At 43.2% G+C, this 25,594-nt stretch overlaps 1 protein-coding gene across 1 annotated transcript in view; it reads left to right on the top strand.

The window, feature by feature from the left end:
• The window catches only part of LOC112586211 (putative uncharacterized protein FLJ13197), a 129,685-nt gene extending 118,878 nt beyond the window's left edge, over positions 1-10,807 (top strand). The window contains exon 4 of the transcript XR_006552279.2: positions 8,341-10,807. The gene's annotated coding sequence lies outside the window, so the exon portion shown is untranslated. The remainder of the gene's footprint in view (positions 1-8,340) is intronic.
• Positions 10,808-25,594: the final 14,787 nt, after the last annotated feature.

Genomic DNA, 25,594 nt, shown 5'->3' on the forward strand with positions numbered 1-25,594 from the left:
GTCGCTTCAGTCGTGTCCGACTCTGTGCGACCCCATAGACGCAGCCCATGAGGCTCCCCCGTCCCTGGGATTCTCCAGGCAAGAACACTGGAGTGGGTTGCCATTTCCTTCTCCAATGCATGAAAGTGAAAAGTGAAAGTGAAGACGCTCAGTCGTGTCCGACTCTTAGTGACCCCATGGACTGCAGCCTACCAGGCTCCTCCATCCATGGGATTTCCCAGGCAAGAGTACTGGAGTGGGGTGCCATTTCCTTCTCCGGTATTTGCTGAAATAACCAAAAAAGAAAGAAAGAAAGAAAGAAAAGCATTTTTTGAATACCTAAGGACAGAGAAATAATAAAGTAAGATACCAATACTATGAAATATTACATATCCATTGTAAGAAACACATATAATGAGTCTTTAGAACTGTGGTGGCCTATAGTGGAGTCATTTACCCAGAAGTGGCTATCTACATTTGCATTTAAATAAATTAAAATCAAATAAGATAAGAATTCAGTCCCTCAGTTACATTAGCTCCACTTCAGATGCTTAAGAGCCACATGTGGCTAGTAGCTACCATTCAGGAGCAGGTATTAGGCATTTTCATTATCACGGAAAGTTCTATCGGGTTGCTCACTTTTTTCAGTGATACTCTAGAAAGCTATAAGTGTTTAATGTGACCGTTCACATGGAACAAAAGAAGCATAAGAAGCACATGCACTGATTATGCCAACATAAAAATTATATATATGCCTGGATACATATTAATCAAGACAAGGAAGCACTGAAATTATTTCCACAAGGGAAATAAATACACAAGATGGATTTAAAAGTTGCTTTTTAGAATGGTTTAGAGTTGAACTACTAATATATGAAATTATTAAGTACTAGATTAATTTGGGAAGCCAACTGTTCCTGCTCCTCCTGGGCTAGACACTGAGAAGTTGTAGAGGTGATCTCAGAACATGGGAGTAAGATCCTTTTGCTAAAAGAGCTCTGCGATGTCATAGAAGTCACTGCAAGTCTCCTGGTTTCTTTGGTTAGTTAGTCTCTAAGACCTCTTCCAGCTTAAGGGAATGGTTGTATTTGTTTTCCACAAAGGGCACATGTTCAAGGGACCTGTTATACTAGTCCTTGAGAAGCTGTACGAATGGAGAGATGGGGGAAAGTTATCAAGAAGCAGGGGAGTTCAGCAGAGTCTGGGGATAGATCTGTAGATCTATCTGTAGATCTAGTCTGTAGATCTCAGGGACAAAGGAAGAGATATAGAAAGGATTACTCAGGATTGAGAAGCTGGTCATTGACAGGATGGGGATTTATAGTCCCGACACTAAAGACCTATAAGAAAAATTGCATCTGTTCTTATTAATTGTTAGAGATGACTTTTATCAGAAGCTAAGTGAAACTGCAAACTCAGCTGAGAAAATCCCATTTCTGTCTGGTTCCTCAGAAACTCCACCCCCTCTTTTTCCGGCTGGGTCTCTAGTTACAAGTGGTTCACCAAATACCTTCCCATTGCCTCATTAATAACACTCCAAGGCAGGGCGATTCTTCCATTTTTTCAACAATTTCTCTGATGTCAGATCATAAAATAATACTTCTTGAAAATCGCTTATTCTTGAATATTTCCTCTCTGAATTGACTGTACAGTTATATCACTTTATTTAAATCATTTTATATGTCTTTTTAAAGTAGAAAAGTATGCAGTGTCTCATCTCATTTCCCTCCTTATATATTTTTCTATTAAACATCACATGGAGAAATGCTTCTACAAAATAAGTGATGTTATCATCTACCTTTATGAGTTTTGATGCATAATAACTACACATTCACATGTCTTTGAGTTGCCTCATATGGTGTGATTTCCTGTTTGTACTTTTATTGTATATATATGTGTGTGTGTGTATGTGTGATCTACACATTCACTGAATAATGAGCCACCTACTATATGCCATGCCCTGTGGGAGATAGAAGTTGAAAACACATAGTCCTGTCTGCCAAGGAGCTTATAATCAAATAGACTAATACTTTGATCATTTCAGAACAGTCTCCAAATTTAAAAAAAAGATTGGGTCCCCCCCAATTTTTTTTTTTTTTTTGGCTAGGTAGCCTGGCAGTTCCCAGACCAGGGATCAACCCTATGCACCCTTGAGTGGAAATGCGGCATCTTAATCACTGGACTGTCAGGGAAGGCCCCTCCAAATGAATTTTAAAGCCAATATTTTGGAATCCATAAGAATTTTTCTTTATAAAAATTTTACACATTTAATAGTTTTCAAGTTCAGTCTCCCTCAAATGACTGAATACATACTGTACTCTGCCTGAGTACAGTACAAGCTGTATTTAGTATAATTTAATTACCTATTACTTACTGATGTACCTTGTGAGGAACTAGAATACAAAAATGTGTAAGACATATTTCTTGCTTTTAGGTAACCGATAGTTCGGTAGGAAAGGCAAATCAGTAAACAGGTAAGTTCTAATAGGCACAAAGGGTGCCAAGTTGGTCTGGGAAACTTCCTAGTGAGCACTGATTACCAACCTACCAAGTTCCAAGTTTCATGGACACCGTTGTTTAGGGACGACATAGGAGGCTTGGAACACATTTTCTACTGGCAGAGCTCTGATGGTGGAAGAGGAAAAATCCATTTTTCTTACTCTTCAGACCTGCTGGTGAGGCTGTGGAGATGCACAAGCTCCAAGGTAGTAGGATCATAGCCCAGCGCAAAGGCTGAATGATCTGTCAAACCAGGACTTCCAGTGCCATCGTGCAGACTAACTTCCTGTTTTCCCCTTACCAGGAGTGACCCCTGGTTTTCTTCCACTGACAGCACCATTGAGTCCTTTCCTGGCTCACTGTGCAGCTAAGAGTAGCCTAAGAAACCCATAAGAACTTCTCACTGTCTTTAGGATAAAATCCAACCTTCCTTCAGGGCTGGTCCTCGTCTACATCTCCATCTTCCCCAAACCACACCCCATTGTGTTCTCTTTTCTACAGTCATGCTCCCTTCTCTGCAGTGCCTTCAGCTCTGCGCTCTCCAGTCTTTTCTCCAATCTCTTAGTTATACTCTTCCTTTGACCTCATGACTTTCGCTCCTGCTCTAGGACAGAAGCCTAGTCATTCACCCATCCTCAGCTTACAGGTCCTCTTCTTAAAGAGCTCTTCATTGATCACTATGAGGGAGCTTCCAGGTGACCGGGCACCTCCCTGACCTTAGTCCTCATCACGCTTCAGATGATTATTCCTTTCACTCCTTTCTTCTGTGCACTCTAGAGGAAGGACAGAGACCACATGTCTAATTCCCCACTGCATTCCATCACCTGGTCCATCATTTGATGGATGCAGGATAGACTTCATGGGCGTGCAGCCTGGGTAGTTGCACCAGGTTTCATACTCACAAAGGTGAGTTTAATGCTTGATTTAATGGTTGCCATTGCCATCTTGGAAATTCTTAGTAACGCAGAACAAGTGGTCCCCATTTGAATTTTGCAGCAGAGCCACTCAAATTGTGAGGCTGATCCTATGTGGATAAATAAGTGAATTAATGAATATGTATATCAATCTTCAGAATTTGTTGAACTAAGGCAATTAAGATTTCTGAAGTCCTGACTTCAAACAAGAAAAAATATTTTAGGAAGAAGTTTCAGTGTGTAGTTTAGGTATCTTTATGATCTGTTTTGCCACATTTTACATATTGTTTGTTAGAGAGGCAGTGCCTGAGAGATGTACTTCCTTGTTTTGTGAGAAGTATTTTCATTTAAAATTACTTTTTATTCAACCATAACATTTATGAATTTCCAGAATGATTTACTTTGTCTTGTGTCTGTTTCATTCTAGTAATTGAAAAGATGAGTCTAACTTCTTAGAAAAGAAAGACAAGGGAGCTGGAAAATTCTACAGAGAGTGAGTGCTACCTAGATGGTACCTCTTTAGGATGCATGAGCATCAGCAGGACTATTATAATTTGAGTAGTAAAAACAGTATTAGAAAATAATGAATCTAAAAGGAAAAAGATGCAAAGTGGGAACATTCCATTCATAAACTCAAGGATATCATTCAAGAGAAACAATGTCTGGGACTGAGCTTTCAAGGTCTGTAAAGGACCTTGTGGTAAACTTTGTGAGGACGGCTGGGGAGTCTTCTAGTTCTTTTATTAAGGGCCTTTCCTAACCTTCACCACCTTCTCTAGCAACCTGTGACTGCCTTTACTATCTTTGACAGACTATGGAGAAAGCAGCTCTTCGGAGGAAGGAGGATAGAAATATGGATTCCAGCAGAGAGGGACCTGGAGCTCTTCCCCATTTTGAGAAGCTAATTTCTTCTTACTCTTGTAGGTCCAGAGACCCAGCTTCAGGTCTGGCTATGCTGATCACTCGCTGTACGACTTTAATGATTTCTTGCCTCTGTAGTTCTGCTTTCTTGTGTGTAAAGCCAGAAGTGGATTAAGATTTCACATCACCTCCCACCTATCTTTCCAGTACCCCCAGTCTCCACTGAAGGACGTTCCCTTCCCTAGCCCCAGGAGCTTGGAACTCACCTCCTGATCTTGGGCTCTGGGTTCTTGCTCATCAGATCTCCTTTTGCCACTTCCTGACCCTCTGTCCTTTCTTGGATGTGCTGTGGTCTCTGTCTCTGTATCTTACTGAATAATCTTCCCTGATCTCCACACTTCTTGATGTACCTGCCTAATACCTACACATCCTTCAAGAAGTTAAATTCCATCCTGCTCAGAGCTCTTTTCAGCTTCAGCTGCTAGTCCACATTCTACCTTGTCCTGCACTGATTCCCATATGTTCTCACAGCCGACACTTTCCACTTTCAGCTCTCATCACACTTTATTGTTGTCTGTTTCCTTCTGGAGTCCCAGAGTTCTTTGAGAGCCCAGGTTATGCCTCTTCAACATGCAGCACAGTCAGTCAGACACAGTAGGTGTTCAATCCATGTTTGTAGAATGAATGAACCTATGAAGGAAGGAATGAGACTTCATTATCATTCATTTGGCTTTTAGAAAGCAGTATGCATTTAACTGGGCCTCCTGAAAACACAGTGTCTTAATGAAGGAGGGCCAAGTTGTAGAGGTTTGGGCTGAGGCAGGGAAAAGGGGTCTCTCTGCCCCTCAACTGGCCCTTCTGCTTGGCCTCAGCCCACCTGGCCCAGCTCATAGCACAGTTGTAGGGAGTAGCAACAAGAGGCATCAGGAAGCTCCTTGGGTTTTATTGACCTTGCCCACATTTACTGGATGTTTTCACCCTGTCTTAATGGTACTGGCAGTAGGAAGAAGGGAAGGGGAGCAATTATCCCCAATCACCGTAGCTCCTGTCAGATTGGCACAATTCCTTTCTCAGACGTACCCAGGGCTGTATGTTAGAGACATGATCTTCAGGCTTGGTGAGGAGAGTGATGGAGCTGATGGAAGTTATGTTTGCAGCAAACACACAAGCAGCAGGCTCTGTGCTGGTGCTGGCATAGGTATGCAAGGACCAGACACAACTCCTGGCTTTGAGAAGCTAGAGTCTATTTGGGGAGCCAGGCAGAAACACTACAGTGGAATGACTATTATGTAAACTTTTCTTTCCTCAGTATGTAAATAGCTAAGAGAAAGAGAAAGATATACCCAACTGAATGCAGAGTTCCAAAGAATATCAAGGAGAGATAAGAAAGCCTTCTTAAATGAAAAATGCAAAGAAACAGAGGAAAAAGTAGAATGGGAAAGACTAGAGATCTCTTCAAGAAAATTGGAGATATCAAGGGAACATTTCATGCAAGGATGGGCATGATAAAGGACAGAAGCGGTAAGGACCTAACAGAAGCAGAGAGATTAAAAAGAGGTGGCAAGAATACACAGAAGAACTATACAAAAAAGGTCTTAATGACCCAGATAACCATGATGGTGCGGTCACTCACCTAGAGCCAGACATCCTGGAATGTGAATTCAAGTGGGCCTTAGGAAGCATTTTTATGAAAAAAAGCTAGTGAAGGTGATGGAATTCCAGATGAGCTATTTCAAATTCTAAAAGATGGTGCTGTTAAAGTGTTCCACTCAATACATCAGCAAATTTGGAAAACTCAGCAGTGGCCATAGGACTGGAAAAGGTCAGTTTTCATTCCAATCTCAAAGAAATGCAATGCCAAAGAATGTTCAAACTACTGTACAATCGTGGTCATTTCACATTCTAGCAAGGTTATGCTCAAAATCCTTCAAGATAGGCTTCAACAGTACATGAACCAAGAACTTCCTGATGTTCAAGCTGGATTTAGCAGAGGCAGAGGACCAGAGACCAAATTGCCAACATCTGTTGTATCATAGAAAAAGCAAGAGAGTTCCAGAAAACATCTATTTCTGCTTTACTAACTACGCCAAAGCCTTTGACTGTGTGGATCACAACAGACAGTGGAAAATTCTTAAAGAGATGGGAATACCAGGTAATATATTTTACCTGCCTCCTGAGAAATCTGTATGCAGGTCAAGAAGCAACAGTTAAAACTGGAAATGGAACAACAGACTGGTTCCAAATTGGGAAAGGAGTACATCAAGGCTGAATATTGTCACCCTGCTCATTTAACTTAGATGCAGAGTACATCATGCGCAATGCTGAGCTGGATGAAGCACAAGCAGGAATCAAGATTGCTGGGAGAAATATTAATAACCTGAGATATGCAGACGACACCACCCTTATGACAGATTTTATTTTCTTGGGCTCCAAAATCACTGTAGACAGTGACTGCAGCCATGAAATTAAAAGATGCTTGCTCGTTGGAAAGAAAATCTGTGACCAACCTAGACAGTATATTAAAAAGCAGAGACATCACTTTGCTGACAAAGGTCCATATAGTCAAAGCTATGGTTTTTCCAGTAGTCATATATGGATGTGAGAGTTGGCCATAAAGAGGGATGAGGGCTGAAGAATCAAAGGTTTCAAACTGTGGTGCTGGAGAAAACTCTTGAGAGTCCCTTGGACTACAAGAAGATCAAACCAGTCAATCCTAAAGAAAACCAACTCTGAATATTCATTGGAAGGACTGATGCTGAAACTGAAGCTCCAGTACTTTGGCTACCTGATGTGAGGAACTGACTCACTGGAAAAGACCCTGATGCTGGGGAAGATTGAAGGCAAAAGGAGTAGGGGGCGACAGAAGATGAGATGCTTGGATGGCATCACCCACTCAGTGGACATGAATTTGAGCAAACTCTAGGAGATAGTGGTGGACAGAGGGCCTGGCCTGCTGTGGTCCATGGGGTCACAAAGAGTCAGACACGACTTACTGACTGAACAGCAATATAATAGGAACAACTGGACATAAGAGTTGCAAGTTCTAGCCTGGGGTGGGGTGGCTGGTTAGGAGGAAGTTGAGACAAGATGTGGAACTCCTCTGGGCATAGGGAGAGACCTGGGTCCTACTCTGACTGCAGAGGCCTGGATGGGAAAGGAGGCCAGACGGTTTAGACATAGTGGGTTCAAAGGGCAGTGTGTGCTCCAGCCAAGGATAGACCAGTGTTGGCACCCATTGGCATCAGGTAGTGTAATCCAGCAACTGTACTTTGGCCAGGATATTAGACTGTGGACCAGAGCATAGAAGCCAGTATGGGGCTATGGCCAAGACCAAGTCTGAACGCAGACCCTCCTGATCCTCTTCCCCCAGCTTCCCCAGCAGAGCGTGGGCAGCAGTGCTCCAAGGGGCTCCAGGACACCCAGACTGCAACTCTACTTGACTCTATGTCTGAGTTCTTAGGTCCTTGGTATAAATTGGAGGCCACTGACTTCTTGCCCCAATCAGAAACAGAGGCATGTCTGGGCTTGTAAGTAAATGCAGCCAATAGGAGAGCTAGCCAAGGGTAGGCAAAGGCCAGGGAAAGAAGGAGGGGCCTGGGAGTACATGGGATAACTTGCAATTAAGTGGCAGAGTAAATTGCTCAGAAGACAACATTCCTCAACCATTCCAAAATGAGTTTACTGTAATTCCAGATAAAAACAAAACTTTCAGAACTGATACTTAGACACTTAAGTCAAGGTTGGTTTGTTTTTTTTCTTCTACAGTTTCAATATAATTCAGCACTTTCACTTTGCGAAGATAGACCTGACCTTTATGTGGTCTGCAGATGCTGATTCAACATCAGGGTAACCAGTGGTGCAATCATGACATGAAACAAGACTGGTGGTTGTCAGGGTTTTTAAACCTCCTGACTTGGGTTATCCCACGATCTCTTAACACTCTGACTTTATCAGAAACTAGAATCCTCACTAAAGCCGAGGGCTGGGTATGCGCACGTTCATTTGGAACCATTTTTTAAAGGAATCTGTTGTATTTTATAAGAGGTAGAGTGCTGATGTGATGCAGGTCTTTCTTCCTTTTCTGTAGTAGCTGGCAGCTGAAGGGCTGATGAAAGAAGAAAAGGGGAAGGAAGAGGAGAGAGAAGACGAAGAGGGGATGAGGAAGAGGAAGGGCCAACAAGGAAGGCTCACTTTCCTTCCCTGGAAACCTTGTGTTCATTTCCAAAACTCTAACTTGAGGTTCTCCTGGAAAAGAAAAAGGCTTGGGTTCTTCTGCATGCTTGATTGTGTGATTTTTTTTTTTTAATCTGGATTGATTTTATGGTTTCTCTGGAATCAAACTGGGAATTGAATTATTCCCCAGGCGAAAAACATAGACAAAACTTCTACAGTGTTCTCCAAAACACAATGCAGTACCCACCCCTCACCCCTCCACCATACACCCACACTTCAAAGCTTCAAATTGACGTGTTTGACATACTTACCGTAAATCAAATCTGCTGTGCACACCAGTACATAGTGCCAGTAAGCCCAGTGTAACCAATTCACATTTTTCAGCCTTGACCTCCAATGGTGAGAACAAGTGAATGCTGACAGAGAGAAAAAGGCTGAGGCAAGGATGCCACACACATGCCCTTTCAGAAGGCAGGAGCACCGCTGGAGTCGGGGAGGAAGGGAGCCTGAAATCAAGGCTGACCTAGTACTCCTCGGGATAGGCTGGCAGAAGCCAGACTGGGTCACATGGCCTCAGGGTGCTCCTAGTAGGTTCTCTGCATTTTCTCTGCAAGAGCAGAGTGAACGCTGATGCAGATCAAAGGGAAGATGCGAGAAGTGACCTGTCTTCTGGCTGGTGGGACCCAAGCCTTAAGCAGCAGCCCCTGATCCATGTCTTCTCACTTGTCCTAACTCTCACACCCCAGCTCTGGTCCTTCTTCTAGAAACTTGATTCTTGCCTGAGTCCTTAGTTCACCTCTTGTGTCGAGTTGTGTCCTGGGTGCATACAAATTGAGACATTCTTCCCTGATGCTCACCACAGCTGCTGCTTTGATCCTTCTGGTTCTGCTTCCTCCCTGTTCTCCACTGCTGTGCCATCTTCCTTTCCTGCCCCTGGTGCTCCCCATATCCAGCATTGCACCTCCCTCCAGCTGAGTCTCTTTAGGAACAAATATATAGGTCTATCGTTGCCAGGCCCCTTTACTCAGTACCCCTCCACAAAAGGTTTATCTCATTTCATCTTCTCCATAAGGAAACTCTTCCATCTCCTGACACAGCATGCAATCTGTGAAAATAGAACTCTCAAGTCAAATCTTGCGATCTGAATCACTTTCAGATTCCTCTTAATGTATTACAGACATATTGTTAGTAAAGAAAGAAGTTTTGCTCTGTAAATTCAGCTGTGGAGTTGTTTCTGCCATTGTGCCTGGCATGGTACCTGGTGTTCCACAGCACTTGCTTTGGGAAACATCATTCTTCCTGCTGCCGGGCAGCGCGGTAAGAGGCTGAGTGACTTGCTAGGGGACCGTGCTGCTTCTTATAGAATCACCTCGGGTGAGCTAATCCCATCTTCATCTGGAGATCAGGCTGATCATAACATATTGCTTTGTAAGGACACAATGAGATCACTGAAGCAAGGTGCTTAGAATATGACTAGAATATTGTACCCACCCAATAAGTGACATTAGTTATTTTTCTCATTTTCTTTTGGGCCACCTCCAGTTCTGTAGTCTACAATATTTTCAAGGTGCTCTTTTTTGGCAATAAGTACCACTCTGGGGTGCTATCCCATGCAAACATTTTAGATAATTTCACTATAATTTATGACCTTACATGTGTATACAATAAAGTCTCTTAGCCATATTTTTGCTCACTTCTGCAACCTCAGGAGGTTTTTCTGCACTTTACTTAGTCACTTGAATAATGCTTCAGTTTAAACAAAATCTCCATGATAGTTGAAGGAAAAAAATCAGCTTGTGTCTCTCCCACAAAACAGATGGCAAGTGATTCAGAACAAGACAGTCTCTAGAGTTACAAATAGTGCCCTTTCTTTTGGAAGAAAGAATGACTTATTTTTTTGTGCCTATGCCAAAGTCTGGGACAAAATTAAGTTACTCCTTGTTTATTTCCTTTTTCCTATGTTATCTCCAACTGTCTGGCGACTCTGCCCACTCTGAGTGAAACGTCCTTTCTCCACTCAGAGGTTGTAGCTCAAAGGAATAAAACACCTCTTTTAGAAACAGACAAACACAGATAGATAAACAATTGTCCATGTGCCTGAAGCCTCCCGAATAATAAATTAGAAAACCTACTTTATTCTTAACTACAAGTGACACATCAATGTATTCTCTTACAGATAAATCTGAAGTCCTCATTGACTGTCAACTCAATCTCAGGACTTAGTTTGCATGTACACACACACATACACACACACACATCATTGTCTTGTGTTTGCTTTTAAGTAAACTACATCCAGTTTTATTTTTCAGCCTATCAGTTCAGTTTAGTCACTCAGCTGTGTCCAACTCTTTGCAATCCCATGGACTGCAGCACACCAGGCCTCCCTGTCCATCACCAACTCCCAGGGTTTACTCAAACTCACATCCGTTGAGCTGGTGATGCCATTCAACCATCTCATCCTCTGTCGTCCCCTTCCTCTTCCCGCCTTCAATCTTTCCCAGCGTCAGGGTCTTTTCAAATGAGTCAGTTCTACACATCAGGTGGCCAAAGTATTGAAGTTTCAGCTTCAGCATCAGTCCTTCCAATGAATATTCAGGACTGATTTCCTTTAGGATTGACTGGTTGGATCTCCTTGCTGTCCAAGGGACTCTCAAGACTCTTCTTCAAGACCACAGTTCAAAAAGGTATTTCAGTCTATAGCCTTTGGTTAAAAAAAACGCCTCTCAAATTTATTTAAGTGATTCATGTGTTAGCCCCTATCATTCAGAGCTATAACTTCATCCAGTGAAACTGCATTCCAAGTACTAATAATACCATTGTTATTGACATTATTATCTGCAACAACCTTTTATTAGATTGCATAGATCAGTTTTTCTCAAACTTTGTTACATATTAAACTCATCGGGAAACTTAAAAAAAAAATCTTAATACCCAGGCTTCACCCAGGGCCAGTGAAATCATTTCTAGGTATGGGCGGAGGCATCAGTGGTTTAAAAGATGACCAGGTAATTCCAATGTGCAGCCAAGTTTGAGGGCCAGTGGTTTAGGAGATGTCTGAATTCTGCCTCCTTAAACCTGATTCCTATCACCTTCAAATCCATGTTTAGAGAGGCTCTGAACTGGTCCAGGCTCCCAGGGATGAAACTTGGTTGGCCCAGGCAGACCAGGGGAACCTGTTCTTCTCTCCTAGCCACCATCAAAAATAAAAGCTGAGCACTAGCATTTTGCTGTCATTTCTTTTCTGATAATTTGGAAATATTGTAGCAGGTTTCTTCTGAGCCACCAATGAAACCTTCAGGAATATTCTGGGATATCTATGGAAGTTTTTCACCTTTAAAATTTACATACCCAAAGAAATTTGTTTTCCAGAACTCTGGGATCAGTCCACAGAACTATTCATTTAAACTCTGCTTTGGTTACAATACCATAGATCACAAACAGCACCAGAGAATGGAATTACAGATACCCCGCTCATATAGGCAATGAAGGGGTAATGATGTAAAACGTTATGGAAAGCAGAATAGTGAAGAGCAAATGCAAGGACTTAAATTTAGACAGACTCACATTCCAGTATTGGCACAGTCACTTGATCTGTGCATGTGTGCATGCTAAGCCTCTTCAGTCATGTCCGATTCTTTGCAACCCTGTGGACCATAGCCTGTCAGGCTCCTCTCTCCAGGTAACCCTGGTCAAATTACATCATCTTTTTGAGGTTGTATTCTCAATTGTAAAATGAGCATACTTTTGTCTACCCCATATATTTGTATAGATATGATTGTCACAAAGTTTGTTAGAGTACCAAATATTTATTGGCACACAGGGGCAGTCAACAAAAGCTCTCTGATATTTCCATATCAAAGTCTGAAAGTAACCCAATAACCAGTTTTGTGATCTAAATGGAATCTGAATATTGGTTCCCCCTTGCCCATATTTGCATTCCCTAATTTAAAGAGTGGTGAGATGGTCCACAGGAATAGGAAATAGATTCTTTTTAAAGCAGAGGGGGTTGAGCCAGAGATGAAATACTTAAGTATCACTGGTTCTCGCTTTGCCTGGTTCTAATATGGACACTCTGAAGGAGATCAGCCCTGGGATTTCTTTGGAAGGAATGATGCTAAAGCTGAAACTCCAGTACTTTGGCCACCTCATGCGAAGAGTTGACTCATTGGAAAAGACTCTGATGCTGGGAGGGATTGAGGGCAGAAGGAGAAGGGGACGACAGAGGATGAGATGGCTGGATGGCATCACTGACTCGATGGACGTGAGTCTCAGTGAACTCCGGGAATTGGTGATGGACAGGGAGGCCTGGCATGCTGTGATTCATGGGGTTCGCAAAGAGTCGGACACGACTGAGTGACTGATCTGATCTGATCTGAATAAGGACAAAATTCAGTTTATCACAGTTTAGTTCAATAGCACCAGATCTCAGTGACACAGTTTAAATTTCAGTTACATGATATATTGAAGAGTGTTCATCGCTCAGCTGTGTCTGACTCTTTGCGACCCTGTGGACTGTAGCCCGCCAGGCTCCTCTGTCTGTGGAATTCTCCAGGCAAGAATACTGGAGTGGGTAGCCATTCCCTTCTCCAGGGGATCTTTCTGACCCAGGGATTGCACCTGTGTCCTCTGCTTTGCAGGCAGAGTCTTTATCATCTGAGTTGACAGGGAAGCCCTGTATGAAATTACAAGCTTTGCTGCTAGTTCTTTAGTCCACAAATTCCTACATAGATAACATGTGCAGTATGACCATGAACAATCACATCACTTCTTTCAGAGTCTGTTGTGAATGGTCACTGGGTATCTGTTGTTAAGTTCATATACTGACAGCAAAGTCTTCAGTTGCGTTGCTTCCTTGTCTCCAAGTGATAAACCCATATGACATGTTACAAACATGGATAATCAGAAGAAGGAATTGGCCAACAAAAATGAAAGGGAAGCAAGAAAACAACAACAACAAAATAATGCTGGAAGTGAATTCGAATTGCATATAAATAGAAGAAATAGCTGAATGTGAGAAGTTCTAGACATGCAGCCAGAGAAACTTATTGAAGGGGAACTTATTAACATTAAACGAGGAATGTGGCTGTGATTAAAAAGATGAACGAAGATATCTGAGAAGTGAGGGTAGCGAAAACTACAGGAATTCTCAGATGTGTTTTGTAACATTGAGAATGCAAAGGAAGAAATGTTGGAAGCTAATCTAAACTTAGAAGTACAACAATGTGCGAAGGCATAGGAAAACAGGCTTGTACATCTCTATTATAAAGTTACATGATGAGAAGACAAGCACATTCACATGGCTCTTGAGAATTTTTTGACAAAGAAATAGAACACTTAAATTCCCAGTGTCTCTAATATTTTAAATTACCATCTACTAAAACAAGCATGTGAACTCCGGGAGTTTGTGATGGACAGGGAGGCCTGGCGTGCTGCGATTCATGGGGTCGCAAAGAGTCGGACACGACTGAGCGACTGAACTGAACTGAACTGAAAACAAGCATTAGCTTTAGTATGTTTACCTATACACTTAAAACGAGTGTTTTCTTGTTTCCCTATATGCTTATGGTTGACAGTATTTTTAATGTTTTGACAAAACATTTAAATATCACAAAATTGACATCATTTCCCACTGATTATTAAGATTGCTCAGCACTGTTTCATCTTGCATGGTCTTTTTTATGGTCCCATGCTGCCATGCAAAGCCTGTGCTTCCAAACTGTTTGAAAGAGAACTTGTAGTTGAGTGAGTGAGATTAAATGTGATCAACAGGAAACCTGGCTCCTCCCTCAGCTACTTCCGGGAAGGTAAATATGAACACCTGTGCCCCTCCAAAAGTCACATGTGAGAGGAGCCCATGGAAAACTAGCTAGATTTTTTTTAATCCTTTCCTTTGAATTTCTTTATGGTCTGTACTATGAACTATTACATCTGCTTCTGCAGAACCATCAGCTTCCAGAGTTGCAGGCAGGATTTGGCCAGAGTACAAGCATAAAGCACTTGCATTGTGCCTGATACGTAGTATGTGTTCAATAAATTATTATCAAGAATCTTGCTGTTTGACTGTATGCTGACTGATTGTCCCAGTTTGTCCAGCAACCTGGAAGTTTCCGGGGATGCAGGATTTTCAGTGCTGAAACTGGGACAGACCCAGGCAAACCAAGATGGTTGGTTACTCTATTTGAGTCTCTAGATCTGGGCCAGATAAAATACTGAAACTACTGTAAGAAATTTTCTTGGGATGTAGGAAGTAATTGGAAGAGAGAAAATTCCTCATGCATAATTTCTGGATTAGAACTTTAGGGGTAGAAAAGATTTTGCAGCCTGTGCTTCAATATCACACAGCAGGGCCAATTCCTCCCATGCAGACTCTGTTTTTGAAAGCCTACAAGGGAAGAAAGTAAATGACATATTCCATTGATAAATATCATTGAGCAATCACTCTGCCAAGTCCCGAGGGAAACTAAGTGAATGAGACTCATTTCCAGCTCTATTGAAGCTTACATCCTAAATAGACAAAACACCAGTTATATGCACCATGAATTATCAAGAAACCACCCTTGACAAAGAACTGACACCATGCAAGGTGCTAACAAATGCAAGATCTCATTTGTTAATTAGTCACTCAGTCATGTCTGATTCTTTGTGACCATGAACTATAGCCTATCAGGCTCCTCTGTCCATGGAATTCTCCAGGCAAGAATACTGCAATGGGTGGCCATTCCCTGCTCCAGGGGATCTTCCCAACCCAGGGATTGAACCCAGGTCTCCTGCATTGCAGACAGATTCTTTGTGATCTCATTTAGTCCTCACAATAATCCCAACAAGGTATCAATATTATTCCATTTTACAGATGAGGAAAGTAAGGTTCAGAGAGATTGAGTTGTGCAAATTCATAAAGCTAGTAATGAATTGGTCTCAGGACCCAGAGCATGAGCTCTGGATTCTGCTAATACGTGTTTGAATCCTGATTTCCACTGTCTTGCTATGTGACAAGTGCCTGTGAGCTGCTATTTCCTCCTCTGCAAAATTGGACAAATAATAATATTCACTTGTGAGAGTTGTGAAGATTAAGTGAGAAATGCACTTAGTATGTGCTTAACATATGGTGTGTGTATTGTGTCTGACTCTTTACCAACCCATGGACTGTAGCCTGCCAGTCTCCTCTGTCCATGGAATTTTCCAGGCAAGAATTCTGGAATGAATTGCCATTTCCTTCTCTAGGGGATCTTCCTCACCCAGGGACTGAACCCATATCTCTTTCATCTCCTGCATTGGCAGGTGGATTCTTTACTACTGGGCCGCCCAGAAAGCCCCTAACATATGGTAAATGTTCAAAAATATTTATCATTGTCACCATCAAACCAAAGTCAGAGTTTTCCCCCGTAGCAGGTGGCCTCTTCCATTTCTAGGCAAATCCTTAGGGGAAAGAGAAATCAATGGAATACTTCAAGAGTTCAGGGGTGAAGATGACTGTTTCAATTTGTGGTGATAGATGAAGACCTCCTATACAGTGGAATTTGATCTTCATAAATGAATAGACCTCAGTATGTTGAGGTTGGGGCAGAGAGAATATTCCAAGCAGAGGGAGGGATCTTAGTTGAGGCAAAGAATCAGGAAAGCACAATGAGTTTGGGGAACAGTAACTACTGATGGTTGGAGTGTAGGCATCTTTTAGGAGACTGGTGGAGAAAAGGCAAAAAGAGTGAAAGCCTCATAACTTGGGTGATGTTCTAGGAACCATTACATGGAACTTTTCCTTCAGAAGCTGCTTTCACTGTCTTGTTAATTCTGGGCTCTCAAATGGACTGAGATCAAGACTTGGCTCACCTGGGCTTGCCTGGGACAACTCCCCTTGACCCTGCTATCTCACTATCTTGTCTTCATGCCTCTTGTGGTGTGCGGAACAATGGTGTTAGGTTCCACCTTCTCCAGGGTGTTCGCAGATAAGTTCACAACCCCTGCTGACAGACTGGGGTCGGGGGTGGGGCAGAGACTGAAAGAGGGTTTCAATGGTCAAGTCCGTAGGAGAAAGACAAGAAAAACAACACTGATTTCCAAAATGGACAAGTTTCAGGTTTCTTGGCTTTTTCTAGAGGGTTAGGTTGAATCAAAACACAACACGACACAGCCGCCTGTGGTGTGTATTGGCGGCATGTATATTTCTCAGAAGGTCTGTTTCTGGAAAGATGGTCCTGAGTGCTCATGGGAAATTTAGAAGGATGAGCTTCTATGTCTAGAAAGTGAGGATTACATTGGGGAGAAATGTTTGGAAACAGAAGGAAAGGAACAAAGGCAGTGTTATGATCTGGAGTTATAAGTGACTTTTCTAATAATGTAGGGCTTCCCTGATAGCTTAGTTGTTAAAGAATTCACCTGCAATGCAGGAGACCATGGTTCGATTCCTGGGTCTGGAAGATCCACTGGAGAAGGGATAGGCTACCCACTCCAGCGTTTTTTGGGCTTCCCATGTAGCTCAGCTGGTCAAGAATCCACCTGCGGTGCAGGAGACCTGGGTTCGATCCCTGGGTTGGGAAGATCCCTTGGAGAAGGGAAAGGCTACCCACTCCAGTATTCTGGCCTGGAGAATTCCATGGACTGTATAGTCCATGGGGTCACAAAGAGTCAGACACGAATGAGCGACTTTCGAATTTCGCTTTCACTTTCTAACAATGTAGGCAGAAGTTGTTCTGCATGGAAGGTATTTTGTGCTGGATTATGTTCCCCCCAAATCTGTATGCTGGAAATGTTACTGTGTTTGGAGATGCAGTCTTTAAAGAGGGAATTAAAGTTAGTGAGGTCACTTGGGGGGGGCCCTAATTCACTATGACTGTTGTCCTTATTAGCATATGCAAAGGGGAAGGCAGAGATGGTCATCTACAGGCCAAAGAGAGGGGCCTCAGAAAAAACCAACTCAGATGACATTTTGATCTCAGACTTCCATTCTCCAGAATTTTAAGAAAATAAATGTTTGTCATTTAAACCACCCAGCCCATGATCTGTTATAGCAGCCCCAGCAAACTAATACAGAGGGTAAGGGAATATTGTCAGTTCTGCTCCAATAGCATCTATTTAATTTGTCAATTCTTTTTCATTTCTCTGTAATATGCTCCAAAAGGACTTTAAGGAATTCATATGTTTATTTTTCAGAATTCTTTCAAAGATAAAAATGAAGAAAATTAATTCCCTCCACCCAGCGGATGGATCCTGATGACCTGCATAGCCAGGTGCAGCCCCTACAGGAGCGGCCCTGAAGCAGGTGCTGTATAGCAGACCTTGGCGATTTCACTGAGGACCATAAGGTCTGAGAGGGTGGAGTGTGGGTCTATTAAAAGGTTTCTGACCCTTTAGGCCTCTTCTCCCCAGGTCTTTGTCTCCACCCCTTCTTCAAGCAGCACCTGGACCTCACCCTGCTGTACTCAGGGTGATTTAGCCTGCCTACCCACAGCCCCTGAAGGCTCTGCCTCTCCGCTCGCTCACTGATAGTGTTAGTTGCTCAGTTGTGTCTGACTGTTTGTGACCCCATGGACTGTAGCTGCCAGTCTCCTCTGTCCATGGAATTCTCCAGGTGAGAATACTGGAGTGGGTTGCCATTTCCTTCTCCAGGGGATCTTCCCGACCCAGGGATTGAATCCAGGTCTCCTGCATTGCAGGCAGATTGATTCTTCACCATCTGAGGCACCAGGCACCCTCTGCTTACCACCAAAGTGTTGACTCAGCACAAGTGGGTCTTTCCTGGGAACTTATTCTGCTACTGAGGAAACCATGATCCTTTTCTGTATGCGTATCTCCTGCTGGGCTAATATTTGCCACCTTGGACTCATCTATCAGACTTTCCTCTGTAAGAAGTGTGAGAAGAGAAAACAAGACCCAAGAGTCAGCTCTGCCTGGACTGTGGAAGGGTGCCTGGCGGGCCAGGCTGACATGGGAGGCACTCAAACAGGAGGGATGGTGACTCACCTGGAAGCTGAACAAATGGGCTGAATAGGAAGGCGGGATATGAAGAGGAGTTCAGCCAGGAGAGGGAGAGGGAAGGTTGGCCATGGATCTGAGGAGGGAAGAGTGGGTTCAGAGACCCTGTGGTGGGAATAAGCTGGCGTGCTAAGGGCAGGGGTCACGCAAGGACGGTCCATGGACAGGTTCACTTCAAGCATCAGAACCTCAGAGGCCTGAGGCGTACTCCTTACCTCCCATCCCTAAACCCGCACAGAAGCCTCAGAACCATGTTGCTCAGTTGCATCCCCTGAAACAACACTTTCCACCTTCGGGTACTTCCTCCTTCCAAATGAACTTTGCCATCAGGGGAGAATCTGGGAGCTCCCTGCTCCCTGGTGAAGTGGTTTTTTTTTGTTTTTTTTTTTTTTTTTTCTATTTTGCTATAAACACTCCCTTAGGCCTGATTTTCAAAATTGTGTTTACATAGCTAGGAGTAGCTGCGAAGTCTTTCGAGTCTGTCACAGAAGGGTCTTTGGCCTTTCTGTTGCTGTGTGGTCAGAAACCTGCTGTATAGAAGCCAGCCTCTCACCACACCACCGTATGCTCGTTTGAGGGCCAGCAGGCGTTCTACCACAGAGAGGCCTCTGTGGCTTTGAGGTCTCATATAATCCCTAATACCAGAACCTTGCAAACGTTCCACTAATTTGTTGCTTCTCCACCTTGGGGTTGTGGGCCAGGTCTGCAGCATGCCTGCTGTGTAGTCAACCTACAGCTCAAGGCCTCCTCTGCAGTCCTGGCCTGCTGTTCTCCCCGAGTGTCTGTAGCCTTGGTCAGCACTTGCTGGACAGTCAGCCCACGAAAGGATTCCAGCCCTAGGTACATGCAACGGTGCATGGCGGTGGGGCGGGGCAGGGGGGCGGTGCTTGGGAGAGGGCTAAGGAGCAGAATTTAGTCTCTTCAGTGGGTCTCCTGTCACCTTCTGGGACAGAATCCAATTTCTCAAGGACTAAGGTGCTTCCATCACCAGTCTACACACTGTCCATTGGCCTGGGATTTTCTGAGAGAGTTTCTGGGAGAAAGTGTGCAGATATTGCATACACTGACACATCCGGATGACCTTTGGAGGCAGTCATCCCAAAGCAAGCATCATTTTAGAGCTCCCATCCACAGGTGTGATAGATCTGACGATCCTCAGGATGGCGCCAGCTTGTCCTCTGGTCTCTCCGGCCGTCAGGTTGAAGGTGCCCACCTTGCTGTCCTCAGAGGATAGTTTAATCTGAACTAGAACTGACTCCTCTGCCCTAAAGATCCGGGGTGGGACTGAGAACCATAGCCCAAGTATGGTCGACTTCTCACAGGAAGCCCTGGTTTCACTCCAAGCCAACCACAAATTTTGTCAATACATTTTCATATCTCCAAAATGAAATACAGAGTAACGTGTACAGAACATACAGTAATGTAGATTACACTCAAAAGTTAGTGAGGAAGAGGAGAAAAGGGCTTATGTGGCACACTGTAGCAAACAAAACTCTCTATCAACCACTTGGTTTTTCACACCTCCAGCCCATTAATTCCCTCCTCAGCCAATAGCTCCTTGCTCTGCCCACCCCCACTCCCTCGTGCTCTCTCTGAACCATGTTTCACGTTTATATTCTGCAGTTGTTTGATGGATTGTCCCATCGAATTTGCCAGTGAGGCCAAATTGGTGGGCAATGCTGTTCAAATCTTCTGTCACCTTCCTAGGGTCATTTTCCAGCGGTCTTTTGCTCTTTCTCCCCACACTATTATTAGATCTGTTTCTTCTGAGTTCCTTGTCCATGTGTTTATTTGGGGTTTGGTCTCTGTCTCTCACGGTTATTTTCCTCAAGTGTCTGCTGATCCTAGGTTGTCCGTTTATATTTGAGTTGAGGATGAAGCACTAGCAAGGTGGTGGAGGCTCTGTGTCTGCACAGGACTTGCTGATCTATGGGCTATCAGGTGATTGAATGGACTCAGATGGGGAGATTCACAAATGCCTGTATTTCTGGGTCTTTTTAATTTAAAGTTCTATTTCTCTGGAGGATAACTCTCTGGGGTCAAGAAGGGGAAGGCAGAGGAGTCTCTCCATTCAATGTGCACTTAACCCCCTTGACATCAACACGGAGCTCCCCACTCAGCCCACTCTGTCCACAGAAAATTCCAGTTGGTTTCTCTGGAGAATAAACCCAGTAGGAGAAAGGCAACCTTCACACTCTTCTGGGTGAAGGTGGGAATCTAGGTATCTTGCTACCCTGTATTGAGGTTTTGAACCAGTCTTGGTATTTGCAGCCCTCAGTTTAGTTCAGTCCAGTTCAGTCGCTCAGTCGTGTCCCACTCTTTGAGACCCCATGAATCGCAGCACGCCAGGCCTCCCTGTCCATCACCAACTCCCAGAGTTCACCCAAACTCATGTCCATCGAGTCGGTGATGCCATCCAGCCATCTCATCCTCTGTCGTCCCCTTCTCCTCCTGCCCCCAATCCCTCCCAGCATCAGAGTCTTTTCCAATGAGTCAACTCTTCACATGAGGTGGCCAAAGTATTGGAGTTTCAGCCTTAGCATCACTCCTTCCAATGAACACCCAGGGACTGATCTCCTTTAGAATGGACTGGTTGGATCTCCTTGCAGTCCAAGGGACTCTCAAGAGTCTTCTCCAGCACCACAGTTCAAAAGCATCAATTCTTCAGCGCTCAGCTTTCTTCACAGTCCAACTCTCACATCCATACATGACCACTGGAAAAACCATAGCCTTGACTAGACAGACCTTTGTTGGCAAAGTAATGTCTCTGCTTTTCAATATACTATCTAGGTTGGTTTCTCAAGAGGCAGGTCAAGTGGTCTGGTATTCCCATCTCTTTCAGAATTTTCCACCATTTATTGTGATCCACACAGTCAAAGGCTTTGGCATAGTCAATAAAGCAGAAATAGATTACCCTATATATATTTATATTATATATATTTATTAATAAATAAATTTATTTATTTATTTTATTAATAACTACAAAATGGTCACTGAAGTGACCAGTCACTGCAAACTGGTCTTGCAGTTACTGAGTCTTTCCAGGGTGCTGTGATTTGAATGGGTTTGCTTTTTATGTTAATGAATAAGTTTTATTTTATATTGTTAGCATATGACACATCATGATGATCTGGGCAATTCCTTTTGTTTTCTCCTAATTATGTATAATTTATGACATAGACTGCCAAAAACCAAAACAACAAAGTACAAATAATAACGATTTTTAAAAAACAAAACTGAAGAGTAGATCTCAAAATTTTGGTTTCAGGACCTCTTGCAACTCTCTCTCTCTCTCTTTTTTTTGAATGGGTTTGCTTTTATTGGTGCCATCCCTTGACCCAAGAGAGTTAGGTTTCAGCTTTCTTCACTTTTTATTTTTCTTCATTTAAGAAAAATTGGATGTCTGGCCAATAATGCCATCAATAGATGATGGAGAGAGAAGAGAAAAGGGGGCTTTGAAAGGTTTGCAAATGAAATGGCATTTTGATTGGGTCTTGAAGAAGTAGTAGATTTTGACTATAGTTTTATTTTTGGGGGCTCCAAAATCACTGCAGATGGTGATTGCAGCCATGAAATTAAAAGATGCTTACTCCTTGGAAGACAAGTTATGACCAACCTAGATAGCATATTCAAAAGACGAGATATTATTTTGCCAACAAAGGTCCGTCTAGTCAAGGCTATGGTTTTTCCAGTGGTCATGTATGGATGTGAGAGTTGGACTGTGAAGGAGGCTGAGCACTGAAGAATTGATGCTTTTGAACTGTAGTGTTGGAGAAGACTCTTGAGAGTCCCTTTGGACTGCAAGGAGATCTAACCAGTCCATCCTAAAGGAGATCAGTCCTGGGTGTTCTTTGAAAAGACATGCTAAAGCTGAAACTCCAGTATTTTGGCCACCTCATGCGAAGAGTTGACTCATTGGAAAAGACTCTGATGCTGGGAGGGATTGGGGGCAGGAGGAGAAGGGGATGATAGAGGATGAGATGGCTGGATGGGCATCACCAGCTCAATGGACATGAATTTGGGTGAACTCTGGGAGTTGGTGATGGACAGGGAGGCCAGGCGTGCTGCAATTCATGGGGTCACAAAGAGTTGGACACCACTGAGCGACTGAGCTGAACTGAACTGAACTGAAGACTGGCTGGAGTATTAGTATGTATGAAAGAAAATTCTAAGTCAAAGATTTTTTTTTAATGCTTTTATTTAATGCTTTTATTACTATAATATCAGGGTGTTTATGGGGAAGTAAACATTTTGAGTTATGAGGTAGATAGAAATTCCACTTGATTGTCATTTGTTTCTTTTATTTTTTTATTTAATTAATTTATTTATTTTAATTGGTGGCTAATTACTTTACAATATTGTAGTGGGTTTTGCCATACATTGACATGAATCAGCCATGGGTGTACATGTGTTCCCCATCCTGAACACCCCCTCCCACCTCCCTCCCCATCCCATCCCTCAGGGTCATCCCAGTGCACCAGCCCTGAGCACCCTGCCTCATGCATTGAACCTGGACTGGCGATCTGTTTCACATATGATAACATACGTGTTTCAATGCTATTCTCTCAAATCATCCCACCCTTGCCTTCTCCCACAGAGTCCAAAAGACTGTTCTATACATCTGTGTCTCTTTTGCTGTCTCGCATATAGGGTCATCATTATCATCTTTCTAAATTCCATATATATGCATTAGTATACTGTATTGGTGTTTTTCTTTCTGACTTACTTCACTCTGTATAATAGGCTCCAGTTTCATCCACCTCATTAGAACCGATTCAAATGCATTCTTTTAAATGGCTGAGTTAAGTCAAAGATATTACATGAGCAAATGAGGAGCAAAATGATTTAGGTTAAATGATTTCTTTAAGGTAGTCATCAGCTTCACCATTTGCTTTCCATATGCAAAATTTGGACAGCTCTGGCCCACTTCTGTCTCTTCTCCTGAACTTTGGCCTTCTTCCATTTTTTATCTTTCCATACCTTTACTGTCAATTTAATAGGGCTTGGAAGTAGGGCAGTAATGAATGCAGTTTTTAATCCAGGGCTTCTCAACCTCAGTACTGTTGATGTTTTGGGCCAGATGGTTCTTGATTGTGGGGAAAGGGCTTCCTTGTGCGTTGAAGAGGTTTAGCAGCATCCTTGGAGGCCAGCAATTCCTACCCGCAGTTGTGATAACCAAAAACATCTCTTGCTGCTGCTGCTGCTGCTGCTAAGTCGCTTCAGTCGTGTCCGACTCTGTGCGACCCCATAGACGGCAGCCCATCAGGCTCCCCCGTCCCTGGGATTCTCTAGGCAAGAACACTGGAGTGGGTTGCCATTTCCTCTCCAATGCATGAAAGTGAAAAGTGAAAGGGAAGTCGCTCAGTCGTGTCCAACTCTTAGCGACCCCATGGACTGTAGCCTACCAGGCTCCTCCATCCATGGGATTTTCCAGGCAAGAGTACTGGAGTGGGGTGCCATTGCCAGACATTACTAAATGTCCCTTTTTGGGGACAGGGGGGTAGGAGGTGAAGGATTGTCCAGTTAACCACTGGTTTAATCCACTGTCTTTATTGGATGTCTGGTAAAATAGATTTATGAGTCAGTGATGGTGAGAGGAAAGAATAGCGGTTCTGGAAGTCCTACTAAATGCATTTTGACAGAGTTTTGGAGAATAAGTCAGATTTTGAGGATGGAAAATTGGCTAGTGTTAGAATGCAGGGAAGGAAATTCTAAGTCAAAAAAACTATGTAAATGAGGGGGAGCAAAGTGATTCAGGTTAAATGGTTTTCTGTAATCTCTGGGTTGGGTCAAGTGGTGGGGAAAAGGCTGCAAAAGTAGGAGGGAGTTTACAAAGGCTTTGACTGCAAACATCTGGAACCTGGCCCTTATCACACAGTGATGTTATCACATCTTTGACCAATGACTCTTAACTTTAGAAAATGAGACCTGAGGGCTTGGGATGAGTTAGGTGTTTAGGGCAATAGTCGGGGATATGGAGCCTGACTGGGGCAGTGGAAATTGGAGCTAGAATCTTTAAGTGTCTTCATTTTCATGATAATTAAAGGGACTGAAGGGAAGCTGGGGGATGAGTTCATTATATATTTGCAGATTAAAAGAAAAACTATGTCTTCATTCAAGGAAAGTACCTTAACCAGTGGGAATTTCAGGGGGTGGATACCCCCAAAACCACACCCTTGAAACAGCAGCCTGCTTTATTGGTATATTGTCAGCCCAGGGGCCAATTATAGTAATTGCCTATCACAGATGGCATTGATGCTTGAGGTTAAAAAGGGAACTAATACTTCCTAATGAAGACCGTTTAAATTTGCATTTGAAGGCAAGATGGTCTACAGAAGAGGTGAAATGCTTTCGGAGGGAACATCACCCCTGTCACCCTTGACACGTCAGTTCCTAATCTTAGTAAGAGAAACGGAACTACCCTTTTATCTCAGGTCTGCTTGGAAGATCAAGCCAATTTGGCTTTCTGACAGCTGCTGCTATTTTTTTTTTTAAGGTAATTGTAGAAATTGTCTTTGAATCATTTTGCTTACAAGTAACAAATTCGTTAAAAGCAAAGAAAAAAAAAAAGAGGGTGAGAAGAAATTGTTTGGAGATCTTGGAATTTGGTGGGTAGAGAAGAAATATTTATAGAGGCAGCCATCCTAGAGTTAAACTTGTGTGTGAATAATTGGAACATTGGGTGGTCCTTCTAGGGGTCAGGGGAGGTGCTGTGACCACACCCCTCCAACTACCCTTCCCACTTTCAATTTCTCCTTTCTACCTGTCCAAAGGTTTTGAAATTTCGACTTCCCGGGTAGATCAGCTGGTAAAGAATCTACCTGTAATGCAGGAGACCCCAGTTCTATTCTGGGTCAGGAAGTTCCCCTGGAGAAGGGATAAGCTACCCAATCCAGTATTCTTGGGCTTCCCTGGTGGCTCAGACAGTAAGGAATCTGCCTGTGATGTGGGAGACCTAGGTTTTATCCCTGGGTTGGGAAGATCCCCTGGAGGAGGGCATGGCAACCCACTCCAGTAGTCTTGCCTGGAGAATCCCATGGACAGAGAAGCCTGGTGGGCTACAGTCCGTGGGGTCACAAAGAATCGGACATAACTGAGTGACTAAGAACAACACATTCACACTGTCCTCCTCATTAACGAAATGATGGGGAAGTTTTGGTGTAAAGTGAATACTTCCTGATTTGAGTAAAATCATAAAA

This window comes from Bubalus bubalis, chromosome 7, assembly GCF_019923935.1.
Source record: "Bubalus bubalis isolate 160015118507 breed Murrah chromosome 7, NDDB_SH_1, whole genome shotgun sequence".
Taxonomy (NCBI): Eukaryota; Metazoa; Chordata; class Mammalia; order Artiodactyla; family Bovidae; genus Bubalus; species Bubalus bubalis.